This window comes from Ambystoma mexicanum, chromosome 13 (assembly GCF_040938575.1).
Source record: "Ambystoma mexicanum isolate Mex_15411 chromosome 13, UKY_AmexF1_1, whole genome shotgun sequence".
Taxonomy (NCBI): domain Eukaryota; kingdom Metazoa; phylum Chordata; class Amphibia; order Caudata; family Ambystomatidae; genus Ambystoma; species Ambystoma mexicanum.
Window position 1 is genome coordinate 200,383,395 of NC_090938.1, and position 13,999 is coordinate 200,397,393.

Below are 13,999 nucleotides of genomic sequence, written 5' to 3' on the forward strand. Positions count from 1 at the left end.
TGATCCTCTAGACTCTAGAGGTTCGCAACTGATTTTGACAGAGGCCCGAAAGTACCTTAGATGATGGCTATAGTGGGCCGAAAAGTAAATGTGGGTGGGGCGGTAGGCGCGGTGGGGCGTGGCCTGGCAAGAGGCTTTTTCAACCCCCAATTTTTAGTAAACACATGGTAAAAGAATTCGTTTTTGGAGGTGTAATGATTTTTATTTGTATTTTAAACTTATATTTTGTACTACACATTTTCCATTGTTATTTATTTAATTAAATTATATATATTTTATTGACACTTGATTGGACATTCCATTATTTTGGACTGCTATACTTTGCTGTTTGGATTGCCCAAGAGGAGTATGGCCTTCGTCGAGTCAGGTTTCCACAAAAGCAAAGGATGTACATCTCCTAACTGTGCCTGTTTTAGCTTTATTTTTGGGTTCACTCTTGGAGTGCGACACTATGCCCCATAGCCCCCACCCCTCAACCAAACACTATGCCCCATGGCTACCACCCCTCACCAAACACTATGCTCCATGAAACCCACCCCTCATGCAAACACTATGCCCGAAGACACCCACCCCTCATGCAAACACTATGCCCCAAGACACCCACCCCTCATGCAAACACTATGCCCCAAGACACCCACCCCTCAACCAAACACTATGCCCCATGACACCCACCCCTCATGTAAACACTATGCCCCAAGACACCCACCCCTCATGCAAACACTATGCCCCAAGACACCCACCCCTCATGCAAACACTATGCCCGAAGACACCCACCCCTCATGCAAACACTATGCCCCAAGACACCCACCCCTCATGCAAACACTATGCCCCAAGACACACACCCCTCAAGCAAACACTATGCCCCATGGCCCCCACCCCCAACCAAACACTATGCCCCATGCCACCAAGCATACACCATGCATACATACTCATACAGACCCTACCCTCAACTCAGCACACAAACCCACAAGCATACACCATGCACCCATACAGACCCGAGCCCCCCACCCCCAACTCAGCACACAAACCCACAAGCATACACCATGCACCCACACAGACCCGAACACCCCCCCAACTCAGCACACAAACTCACAAGCATACACCATGCACCCATAAAGACCCGAACCCCCCACCCCAACTCAGCACACAAACTCACAAGCATGCACCATGCACCCATACAGACCCGAACCCCCCACCCCCAACAAAGCACACAAACTCACAAGCATACACCATGCACCCATACAGACCCGAACCCCACACCCCCATTCAGGACACAAACCCACAAGCATACACCATGCACCCATACAGACCCAAACCCCCCAGCCCCAACTCAGCACACAAACTCACAAGCATACACCATGCACCCATACAGACCTGAACCCCCCCACCCCAACTCAGCATACAAACCCACAAGCATACACCATGCACCCATACAGATCCGAACCGCCCACCCCCAACTCAGCACACAAACTCACAAGCATACAACATGCACCCATACAGACCCGAACCCCCACCCCCAACTCAGCACACAAACCCACAAGCATACACCATGCACCCATACAGACCCGAACCCCCCACCCCAACTCAGCACACAAACTCACAAGCATACACCATGCACCCATACAGACCCAAACCCCCCACCCCCAACTCAGCACACAAACCCACAAGCATACACCATGCACCCATACAGACCCGAACCACCCTCCCCCAACTCAGCACACAAACTCACAAGCATACACCATGCACTCATACAGCCCCGAACCCCCCACCCCCGCATCTCAACATTCACTGAACGTGCACATAACAACAACAAACATTCAGGCAGACCCGACCCCCCGAACCCCCTAGCATCTCAACATACACTGCACTTGCACACAAACACATTCAGGCAGACCCGACACTCACCCAACCCCGCATTTCAACATAAACTGAACTTGCACACAAAAACAAACATTCAGGCAGTCCCGACACACACCCCACACCCGCATCTCAACATGCACTTTCACACAACAACAAACATTCAGACAGACCCGACACCCACCTCTCCCCCAGCATCTCAACATACACTGCACTTGCAAACAAACACATTCAAGCAGACCCAACACACACCCCACCCCCGCATCTCAACATACACTGAACTTGCACACAAACACATTCGGGCAGACCCGACACACCCCACCCCCGCATCTCAACATACACTGAACTTGCCCACAAACACATTCAGGCAGACCCGACACACACCCCACCCCCGCATCTCAACATGCACTGAACTTGCACACAAACACATTCAGGCAGATCCGACACACACCCCACCTCCGCATTTCAACATACACTGAACTTGCACACAAACACATTCAAGCAAACCCGACACACAACCCACCCCCGCTTCTCAACTCACACCGCACTTGCACACAAACACATTCAAGCATACCCGACACACACCCCACCCCTGCATCTCAACATACACTGCAGGCATACAAATACAAACACCCATACACACCTGACACACTCCCCCACCCCCGCATCTCAACATACATATTAAAACAAAAAACACAGTCAGGACAGACCCGAGAGACACACACACAAACACACACACACACACACACACATGCACACCCTCCCCTCCCACCCACCCACCATGTACTCACCAGACATGCTGGAACACTGGCGAGGCTTCTGGCACTACAGCTGGCGTGGGCGTGACAAGGCTGAAATGCCTTCCGGCATCAAGACTTACTGGCCACGCCAGCCGTAGTGCTGGCACTCCATTGGTGCAGCACACACGCACTACGTGGCTCTTAGGAGCTGCATGGTTCGTGTGCACTGAACCAATGAGGGCCAGTGTTTTGTCCGGCCTGGAAGACAACAAAGACTTTCCTAATGGAGGGCGGCCGATGCTGCTTGCGGGCTGCCCTCCATTAGGAAAGTCTTTGTTCCTGGCGGTCCGGACAAAACAGCATGGCGGACGCAACTGGCCCACTGGCCATATGTTGTGCACCCATGCTCCAGAGGTTGACCAGGGTCAATGTCCCAGCTGCGCCTGTATGAGGGGCGGTCCGCTTGCATATCCCCCCGAAGGAGTCTGTATATCTTCGACACCCCTTTGGCTTGAATACCTTGCTGGATCATGAGTTCAATCACCCGCAGGTCCCTTTTGGCTTCCTGTCTAACTGCTGGCTGCATTATCCAGTGTCGTAGCTGCCCATAAGAGAACTGGTCTGTTTCATTAAGCTGAAAAGCTGCTTTACATTTTTCAAAGGTGTATGGCTGGCTGCCCTCAATGAACTGGGATAGAGTTTGTAGGCCCCACTGTTTCCACCTCGTAAAGGGCCCCTGATTGCATCCCTGGGGAAAAGGCTGGGTTGTAGAAGATCGGGGTGTAAGGGCCTATACTTCGGGGTTCTTCTTGTGTTGCAGTGCCCACCACCGAGCCTTCAACGTCATTCTAGTAAAGGTAAACAGGCCGCCACCTTGTCCTTGTGCTGGGCGGGGGGCAAATGGGAGGAAGCGCAGTGGGAGAAAGAGTCTCGCCTGTTCAATCATCGCCCACTTAGGAAGGGGGGTTGTGAGAGGCCCATGTCAGGAGATGAGAAGCCTGCGCGCTGATATAATACCTGTGGAGGTCCGGAACCCCCAAGTCCCCACCCTGGCACCCACTAGCATTACCTTCCTGGGGATTCTAGCCTTTCTACCCCACCAGATGAACCCTGAGATTTGGCCTTGGAGGCGATCCAAGGCTTTCTGTGGGATGTCTACTGGAAGGGAAGAGCAGAAGTACAGAAACCGGGGGAGCAGGTCCATTTTACGTACTGTAATGCTCCCCCTTAGTGACATTTCTTGTGTCGCCCATCTCTCTAGGTCTTTCTCCAAGCACTTAAAGAGAGGTGGAAAATTATCACGAACACGTCCCATGGGTAGGCTGTAATCCGGACCCCCAAATACACTACAGAACCACTCTACCATTTGATCAGGTAGGAGGCTTGCAGGGCACCCACCTCCTCAGAAAACAGGCCTACCTCTAGTGCCACTGATTTGCTAAAGTTTATTTCAAAGCCTGCTACTAGCCCGAACCTGTGCAACTACCTGGGGTATTGGGCAGAGAGGCCTGGACATTCGTCAGAGTGAGAAATACGTCATCGGCATACAGAGATACCGTGTGTTGAGCACCTTGAATACTGACCCCTAAAATGGTGGAGTTAGAGCGTAGACGTTAAGCCAGCGGTTCCATAGTTAGGGCAAATAATAAAGGGGTGAGGGGGTACCCCTGTCACGTCCCACACGTAAGAGGGATGGGTGGCAGGTCCTGGTTCATTCTCAATGTAGTGTTTGGTGCTCTATAATTAGCTTTTCATCTGGGCCAATTTCCTCACCAGAAACTGGTTGGCTTTATTACCTTTCGCATAATAGCTCTGTCTGGTCATCAAGAGAGAGTGTGCCGTGTCCTCTGCATAGTGGGCCTCTAGCTTGTTTTTGGCGATTAGTAAGGACCAGTGAAGTTTTGGGGTCCATCCCCTTTTACATTTCCCCTCCAACTCCCTAATTTTTTTGTTCTAGCTGGGATTGGTTTTGCTGTTTGCGCTTGTGGTACGCCGCTGGGGGGGCTATCAGCTCTCCCGTAATCACTGCCTCATGGCATCCCATGTGACAGTCATTGATGTGTCTTGGCGGTAGTGTTACTAAGGGCCATGTCTTTCAGAACCGGATCGTATAACCGCCAGGGCAGCCTAGAACTTGGTGAGAGGTCGCAGATGCTGACAGTCAATTGTACCGGGGCTTGATCTGATAATACTCTAGTTCCGATGGATACTCCGTCTACAAAGGAAAACAGCTGGGGGGAGGCCAGAAGCAAGTCTATGCAGGAGGAAGAACAGTCAGTATAGGAGTAAAAAGTGAAATCCCGCTCCCCCATGCATCAACCACCCCCAAGGATTGAAGAAGTGCAGGATGCCCACAGCTATCTTATAATCTCTCGCTGACTGGGCATGTGTCATCCACAAACGGGTCTGGGACCCCATTAAAATGTCCTCCCATCAGCATGTGCCCTTCGAGAAAGGGGAGGATATATTCCTCCAATTGTTTGTAGAAATGTTCATGTCCATAATTAGGGCCATACACCGAGACCAGGGAGTACAGTTTTCCAGAAATCTTCCCCTTAACACCCACGAATATCTCCCCCGGATCGTGTATTACATCCACCTCTCAAATGGAACTTCTTTCGCCAGTAGGATAGCTGTTACCTCAGCCTTTGTGCTACTGTACGCAAAAAATGGTTTAGAAAGTCTCTATTCCGGATACGTGAAAAATCCAGAGGGAAAAGATGGATTTCCTGTAGAAAAATCACTGCGCTGTTCAAGTCTTTTAGGCGTTGCAGGATTGATTTTTGTTTTGCTGGGGAGTTTAGCCCCTTGACATTGAAGGACACAAACTCCAGTTTAGGGTGTGCTGGCACTGCTATAGTGGGATCAGGGTCCTCCATCTAAAGGGGAAGAGGATTGGCCTTTTACGCCTCCTGCAACACTACCTCCGTGGCGTAGACCACTACCACCTGACAACCATAGTTTTATTTGAACCAAAAAAAACAGAAAAAAACAATCAAGAGGTAACAGAGAAACAAAAAAGGGCTTTTTGCCCTGTCACCCTCCGGGTGCTATCACACTCCAGGCCATGCTTGGGCCGCACAAAGCTTGGCATAAGTGCTTTCTCTTGTAACGCTTTCGCTACTGTAAAACTTAAGGCCTTTAAGACCCCTTGCCCATGTGCCCCCCTTTGATTTTGGGGCAGTCTCGCTGTCCAGCTCTTGAGGACTCTTTGAGGTGGAGCCGATGCTTTCCTTCTGGGTGGAGGAACTACCCAAAATCCCTTCTGCCTCCTCCAGTCGGTCAATAGAGCTGCAGGGTTGCTGGGAACTGCCATCAGTATTTGATGTTTTGTTCGCGCAGGAAGAAAGTGAGCGGGCGGAGAGATCTTTGTTTTTGGATCGTAGTGGTGGCCAGATCTTGATAGATTTGGAGAGCCGAGCCCTGGTACTTTAGATTGCCTGTGTGCGCCCTGCTCCCATTATCTCCTGTTTGAGGAGAGTCGGGGAGGGGAGTGGTGAAGAAGGGATTTCAAGGAGGAGCAGAAGGATAAGTAGGTGGGGGAGGAGCAGATGGAGAGAGGTAGGGAGTTCCAGTGGAGGGGGGCCAAGAGTTGGAAGGAGCAGAAGCGTGATGCGGCACAAGGGGCAGGGGGTACAGTGAGAAGGTGGAGATCGGTGGACCGGAGAGAGCGGGAGGGATGGTAAAATGAGAGGAGGGAAGAGAGATAGGGGGGGCGAGGTCATGGAGAGTGATGGAGAGATTTCCATTGCAGGTCAGCTAACCCTGTAGTGTGATCCAGGAGTTGGTCCTCTGATTCCCCAGCCTCTGCTCTTCCTCCACCACCCTCTGGTCCAGACAGTCCAGTCTAATTGAAATTTCGGCCAAACAATTACAGAACTCTGCCTTGATATCCATGGCAAAGGCCTGCATGTCTTCTTTTGTTGCCAACTGGGCTGCTGAGTGGTTCGATGATTGAGGAGCTACCTCCCCGCCTCCGCTCTTTTTCCCTTCTCTGCTGGCATCAGCAATGTGGAAATTTCCATGTTTTTCTGGCCTTTTGGATGCCTAGACATCTTGAGACTGTGGCCAGGGACCTCCTTTCTTATTCAAAGGAGCTTGTAGGGTTAGGTGAGCCGGCTTTCGTATGGTGCATCACCCTCCCACTCTCAGCTCAGCTCCGGGTGTCCAGCTAACACAAGTCTTCTAGTGCCCCTCCCTCTCCACATCTCATGGGCACCGTTGACTCTCTGCTCCTCGATGCAGCCCCCCCTGTGGAGCCGGGGACTACTGTTGTCCTTTCACTGGAAGGGGCTGTCCCTCCCCGGGCACATCTATCTCTGCTTCCCTCCTGAGCCGGGGACGCCAGGAGGCGCAGCCACTCACCCGCTAGGCTCCCGCTTGGGCTCTCGTTTTCCCTCTCCGCCCCAGCTGGGTTGCGGGCAGCTCCTGGTGCACTGGGCAAGGATTCCCACTATCTGGTGCTGTTAAATGGCTCCTCATCTGCCAGCTGGTCACTGGTCAAGAGCGATTGCCAAGGGGCAACGCCATCTTTGGGACACTCTGTCAGCCGGGGGTTACTTGGCTCCTGGGCTCTTGCTTGATACATGGCTTGCGTTGAGGGTCCCCACTTCGTCTCCTTAACCCCAATGCTTGCGCCACATCATGCTTCCTTCTCCGGGGTTGGAAGAAGAAAAATCAGCGTTTTATCTCGCTTCAGGCCCAGGCTTCATGCAGAGGCCTTTAGCAGAGTGGCCTCATCGCTCAACATGTTGAGTTTTGATGTATACATTTTATATACATTAGGAACAGGTTGAGCTAATAACCTTGTTGTTGTATGAATTATCTCTTTCGACACTTCTTTTGGTCATCTAATGTATTGTGGTTTGATTGTTTTTTTAAATTTCTATTCAGTTCAAAATGAACTTTTACAAAATCATTTGAATTTAAATTCATAACAATGTATTGACAGAACAGCATTTATCAAACATACACCAAGAAAAAAATGAATACATACATATATCAATAAATCACCCAAAACCTATAATAGGGCAAATTTACAATTTTCACATCAATTAATTCATCCTAAAAGCTCATAAAATCATAAAAATAAACAACAATAAATAAAACACTCTTCAGTACTACAAGGACTTATGTTTTCCCTATCAATAACAGCGTTCTAAACATGGTAGGTCAGCCGTTAGAGCCCTCAAGGTACTTCTTCACTCTGCACCATACTCTGTTCAGGGCAACATTTATCGACTCACTTTGAGTGTTTAAACAGTAAGTCCAAAGTTCAGGGGTTTTTATCGACTCATAATTGTGAGTCAAGTGATCTAATAGACTCATGTAAATAGGGCTAAATTGGGAGCACCCCGTAAGTAGATGTCTTACCGCTTCCATGCATTTTGGACTCTCATATACTCTACAGAATCTACCTTCCTTCAGGATTTTCCATTGTGCACCAGTAATGGCTCTTACAGGGAGCTGATTCATGCGGATTGACAATCTGAAACGTCGCACTTCAGGATCAGCGCAGCAAAGCAAGTAACCTTGCGGCTATAATTATGCAAGTGTTTGCAAGTGTTCATAACTATTGGTCCAGTCCCATTTATTCAAGCGACGTGTAAATGCACCTTTTAATTTCTGAAAGTTCGAACATCGCCTAAAATCTTGTTTCCAGTCGAGCTTGCGGAACAGGTCTTTCACCAACTTCATGAACGCTTTTTTTCAGGTGCATGATCAAGACAGTAATTAGCAACTAGCTTTGCTAGAAGGGGACATACAGGAGATGCGTTAGATTTCAGGAAGAGTTCCCCTTTGCATTTAAGCACCAGAGATTTTAACGACACCAGACACAATTCAAGCCGTATGCATTCAATAGAGGCAAATGGAGGTAGCCCCAGGACACAACGCCAGAAAAACCCTTCAAGCCCTTGTAGCCACTCTAGGTCATGGATCTCCAATGCTTCCAACCCATATAACATTAAAGGGCAAAACCACTGTTTATAAATATCAAGAATGCCTCCCAATGAAAACCCAGCATATTGGTGTGCAAATCTACATACAATGAAAGAAATTTGTTTGGCTCTACGAGATTTGCATATGACAGTCTCACGAGTGTTTATTTACAATGAGAAAACATTTCTTGGTGTAATTTCTGTAATTATATGTGAATAAATACTGTAATTTTACCCCTGGTTTGTCAGACATTATAAATAGCCTTTGTGTGTTATGTGTTATATGTTTATGGAGTCATCCAGTAGGCTGTTCTAACCCTTCTTGAGTTGCCACAGCTTCCCGTTTATTTTTTTTATACAGTATATTTAAGAACATTTTATTGGAGGATCAGAGGATACAGAAGATTTCCCACTATATACTGGTACATGATGTTGAAAAAGGTTGGTTTGTTTATCCCGATTTGGGTAAATATCATAAGGTATTTTACTTCAAAATTCAGCCTTATATTTTAGACAGAATGAGGCAGTTTCACTAACATGGTTCGACGTCGCGGCTCAATGATTGCCCCATTTAAGATGGATAACATTTATTCCATATCAGGCTGCTGGTCCTTAGGTGATAATCCGGTAGAAGAACTAGTAGCATAGCTGTAGAGTTCTTCCTACCAATGTACCCCTTTGTATTTCTAATCAAACTACAAAGGAATCAATTAGCCGAAAGATGGAGATCACTGCATCCGTTGTTGTAATGTTCAGACACTGTTGGTACTGTAGGGTTGGAGATTTCAATACCGTTGACTGTAGAAGAGGAAAAACCTGAGATAGGAACAAGATAATCTCCCAAGGACCAGAACAAGAACAGGACATCAGAAAAATGCGAGAGATTTACTGAATTTCCAAAAAATTCAAGAAGAAAGCAATGAGATCAGATTAGGATTTACAACTGTGGGTCTTTGGCGAAACACTACAGAGGAACTCTTACACACCCAACCTAGCCCTAAAACCCCACTGGCAAGAGGACGCCTAGGCGGAAAACAGTCTCTAGTCCAGGATGCTACCCCGACGAAACGAGGACGCCTGCCGGCCTATGCGCCAAATAATCACAGTCTCTAGTCCAGGAGCTTTGGGATTTTGGATGGTGTAGGATCGCTCCAGGTAGTAAGGGGAATGGAAACCAGGCCCAAGGTGATCTGGAGAACGGTCAGCAGCGTATGGACGATGAAGGTACTGTAGTCCAATAAGTAGAAGCAGGTTGTTAGACGGTCCGGAGTCAGCAGCGTGCGAGCAAGGCAGGTAGGGTCCGATAAGCAGAAGCAGGTCGTTAGACGGTCCGGAGTCAGCAGCGTGCAAGCAATGCAGGTAGGATCAGATACGTAGAAGCAGGTTGTTCGACGGTCCGGAGTTAGCAGTGTGCGAGCAATGCAGGTAAACAATCCGCCAAGAAGAAGCAGGTCAGAGAGGCAGGCCGGGGTCGAGTACCAGGGGAGTACCAACACAGACAAAGAAGTGCAAGAAGGGTCAAGAACAAGAGCAAAACTACGGGCAGACACTAGCCTTCATTCGAAATCAGAAGCAGCGAGTGCGGGAAACCCGGAAGTGTTTATAACGGGTGAGTGCGGCCTCGCTTGACTCCTCCTCTGTGGAACGCGATAGCGTTGCGCTTGTGGAGAGGATGCCACAATCGCCATGGTAACAATGCTGTACGAGTTCTGATGCGGCTGTGGGTGTAACGGGGTACTGAATGTTGTGTAAGGTTTGAAGAGGTTTTGCCTGAGGTCTTGCCAAATGGTAAAGACAACAAAGAGCGTTTTGGGCCAATCCTGACAGTTCCCCACCTAAAAGAAGACATCCCTCTGCGGGACCAAAATTCACAAACCAAGAGTGGAGCGTGGATGTTGTTTGTAGGTTCCCATGTTCTATCCTCAGGCCCGGAACCCTTCCAATCCACTAGATACAGCCGAACCCCTCTCCTAACCTTAGTATCCAGGACGCGGCTAACTTCGTACTCATCAGAACCTTGCACGTTGAGCGGGGAAGGACGCGAGGGTAACCTCGTAGAGGAAAGACAGGATTTCAGTAGCGAAACATGAAAGACCGGATGGATGTGCCAATTGTCCGGTAATTTCAAACGTACTGCTACAGGGTTGATAACAGCCATCACCCGATAAGGGCCAACAAAACGTGGTAGAAGGAAACGTCGGCCCGGAATATGTAAATTCTGTGTCGCCAACCAAACCCGGGAACCCACCGTGTAAGCGGGTGTAGGGGCCCTATGAGAGTCCGTCTGTATTTTGTGCTGCAACTTGGCTTTTTGTAGCTGAGAGAACACTCCATCCCGAGTTTTGTTTAGATCACGCAAACACGCATTCGCAGCAGGGCTGGTAAACAATACGCCAAGAAGAAGCAGGCCAGAGAGGCAGGCCGGGGTTGAGTACCAGGGGAGGACCAACACAGACAAAGAAGGTCAAGAAGAGTCAAGAACAAGAGCAAAACTACGGGCAGACACTAGCCTTGATTCAAAATTAGAAGCAGCGAGTGCGGCAACCCGGAAGTGTTTATAACGGGTGAGCGCGGCCTCGCTTGACTCCTCCTCTGCGGAACGCGATAGCATTGCGCTTGTGGAGAGGATGCCACAATCGCCATGGTAACAATGCTGTACGAGTTCTGATGCGGCTGTGGGTGTAACGGGGTACTGAATGGTGTGTAAGGTTTGGAGAGGTTTTGCTGGAGGTTTTGCCAAATGGTAAAGACGACAAAGAGCGTTTTGGGCCAATCCTGACATTCCATGGAAGAACTGTTGCAGGCAAATATTTGCCTACAAGCACACAGAAATCCTTGACTGTATGGCTAGAAGAAACTGCCTCAAATATTTGGTTTAAGAAGAGTGCTTCTTGTCAAATAAATAAATAATAGAATGTTGTTTTGGAATAGCTGGTTTGCAAAAGGGGTGATGAAGGTCTGTGATAGAGGAACAAATAATTACCTTTAAAGGAATGGTTCGGGCAGATAATATTATTGTCCCTATGGGTCGGCCATGTGGTTTTAACCATAATTCGATCGATCGTACAAACGTTTCCTATGCACCTTGCCCGAGTTTTCGTCTCTTGAACACAAGCAAAACCAGGCAGCAGGGTGCGGCCATTTTGTGATAATCTTATCACTTTCCGCATCGCCCTGGGTGACCTGCGTTTGCGGCACTAAATCATATCCCCCGCCCCTGATCTTGACATGACTAGACGCGTACCGCTCATTTCACAACGCCAAAGCACGTCTCGTGTCAACATTCTTTGCGCCTCAGCTACTGACGTGTCACCATGGAAACGGCAGGAAGCCTCTTTCCTGGACAAGTATAAACAGAGCGTTTCACAACACACAACAGCAGATTTTCTTTTCCATTCCTCTCATTGTACTTCTTTGAGTACTCTGTGACTCGTTTCTGTGCTCTGGTCAGCTACCTTCGTTGCTTGTAGCCCATGTGAACAGATACCAGTACCATCGCTGTAATTTATTTTTGTTTCTTTACCACACAATGGCAACAATAATGCCCTACCTGTACGAGCCCGAGTATTCCGAGGAGGAATTACTGGAAAGAGCAAGCTTTGTAGACGATGGGGATTTGGACAACAGTTGGGCGGACGTTTCAACAGATAAAGAGCCTGGGCCTAGTCGCATGGACAGTGTTTCCACCTGGTGCACCTGCAATCGGTGCGCGCAAATGCCAACCGAGGTGGAGAACTGCTGCTACCGAGAAAACTCTGGATGCTTGTCCTACATATCGCAAGGCGATCCACAGCCGCAATGCGTTACCGAGCTGCCAGATTTCATGGCAGTCTCTCTCTCGCACACGGTCCGTGTTGAAGATTTTGATGGTGCTTATGCACAATTTTGCGCAAAAGTTCGCCCTCGTAATCCAAGCAATGAGTAAGTGTAGTCTGGTTGTGATGTCAGTTAGGGCACTACTATTTCACGATTGTCCCCTATATTCTCGTAACTTCAAGATATCATTGTCATATCCGTTTAGTCATGCAATTCTCTAGTAATAGTCGCATTAAAGTCGTTCAATATGGTGCAGTTTCTAGTTAGCATTTGTATTGGCAGACATTCCATAGTATACAAGAATTGCCATTGACAACTAAGGTTTAATACACTTATCTTGGTCATTTATAAACAGATTGTATCTTTTTCTTTCATATGTGGTACCAGCTGGTGGCCTATCGTTCGTACACATGGTGGATTCATAGGAGGCATGGACACCGCGTTCGACGAATAATACCCGCCTGTGTCGTTGGCGCCACTAGACAAACTTTCCCCAGCGACAGTGGTCAGTACAGGGGATTTTCCCTCGCCGAGCTACAACCAGACCTTTACAATGTGTAGTATTTTTGTGCGATTTTGTGCCATCAAAATAAGAAACCAAATAAAACACAACATATTTTTTATCTATGGTTGTTTCATTTTTTTAGTGAATCAAGTGTGTCTCAATTCAGCAATGTTCCGGTGCCTTGTCTGCACGCCTCCCGGCCCATCCATCCCACCCCCCACTATCAAAGGCAGTTCGCGCCAGTGGATGTGCGCTGCCATGGGGGGCTGACAGGGGCGCGAAGGGCCAAGTGCCAAACAACATGTACACTTCAAAAGGTATCCCACGCCCAGGGGCCATTGCTCACATGGCCTCCTCAGACCCTGTGTCTCCAGGCATGCCACCCCTGAAGCAGGCCGCGCCCCTGCAATCCACATAAGTGTGTCTCAATTCAGCAGTGTTCTGGTGCCTTGTTTGCACGCCTCCCGGCCCATCCATCCCACCCCCCACTATCAAAGGCAATTCGCGCCAGTGGATGTGCGCTGCCATGGGTGGCTGACAGGGGCGCGAACGGCCAAGTTGCCAAACAACATGTACACTTCAAAAGGTATCCCACGCGTAGGGGTCATTGTTCACATGGCCTCCTCAGACCCTGTGTCTCCAGGAAGGCTCCCCTGAAGCAGGCAGCGCCCCTGCAATCCACATAAGTGTGTCTCCATTCAGCAGTGTTCCGGTGCCTTGTCTGCATGCCTCCCGGCCCATCCATCCTACCCCCCACTATCAAAGGCAGTTTGTGCCAGTGGATGTGCGCTGCCATGGGAAGCTGTCAGGGGCGCGAAGGGCCAAGGTGCCAAACAACATGGACACTTCCAAAGGGATCCCACACCCAGGGCCATTGCTCACATGGCCTCCTCAAACCCTGTGTCTCCAGGCAGGCCTCCCCTGAAGCAGGCCACACCCCTGCAATGTACATAATACCACGACATATACACGTCATTCATTCACAAACAGACCCCTTTTTGTTATTCTTTAGAGACCTCTGGATGTTTACCATGAGAACATCTTTGAGCACTGCAAGTCAACTCGTGAACATGCTACTCTGTGACCGCTTTGAGTGAACTCATCAGTGTGCTACCTGTGAACATCTCCCTGTTCTCCTTCCA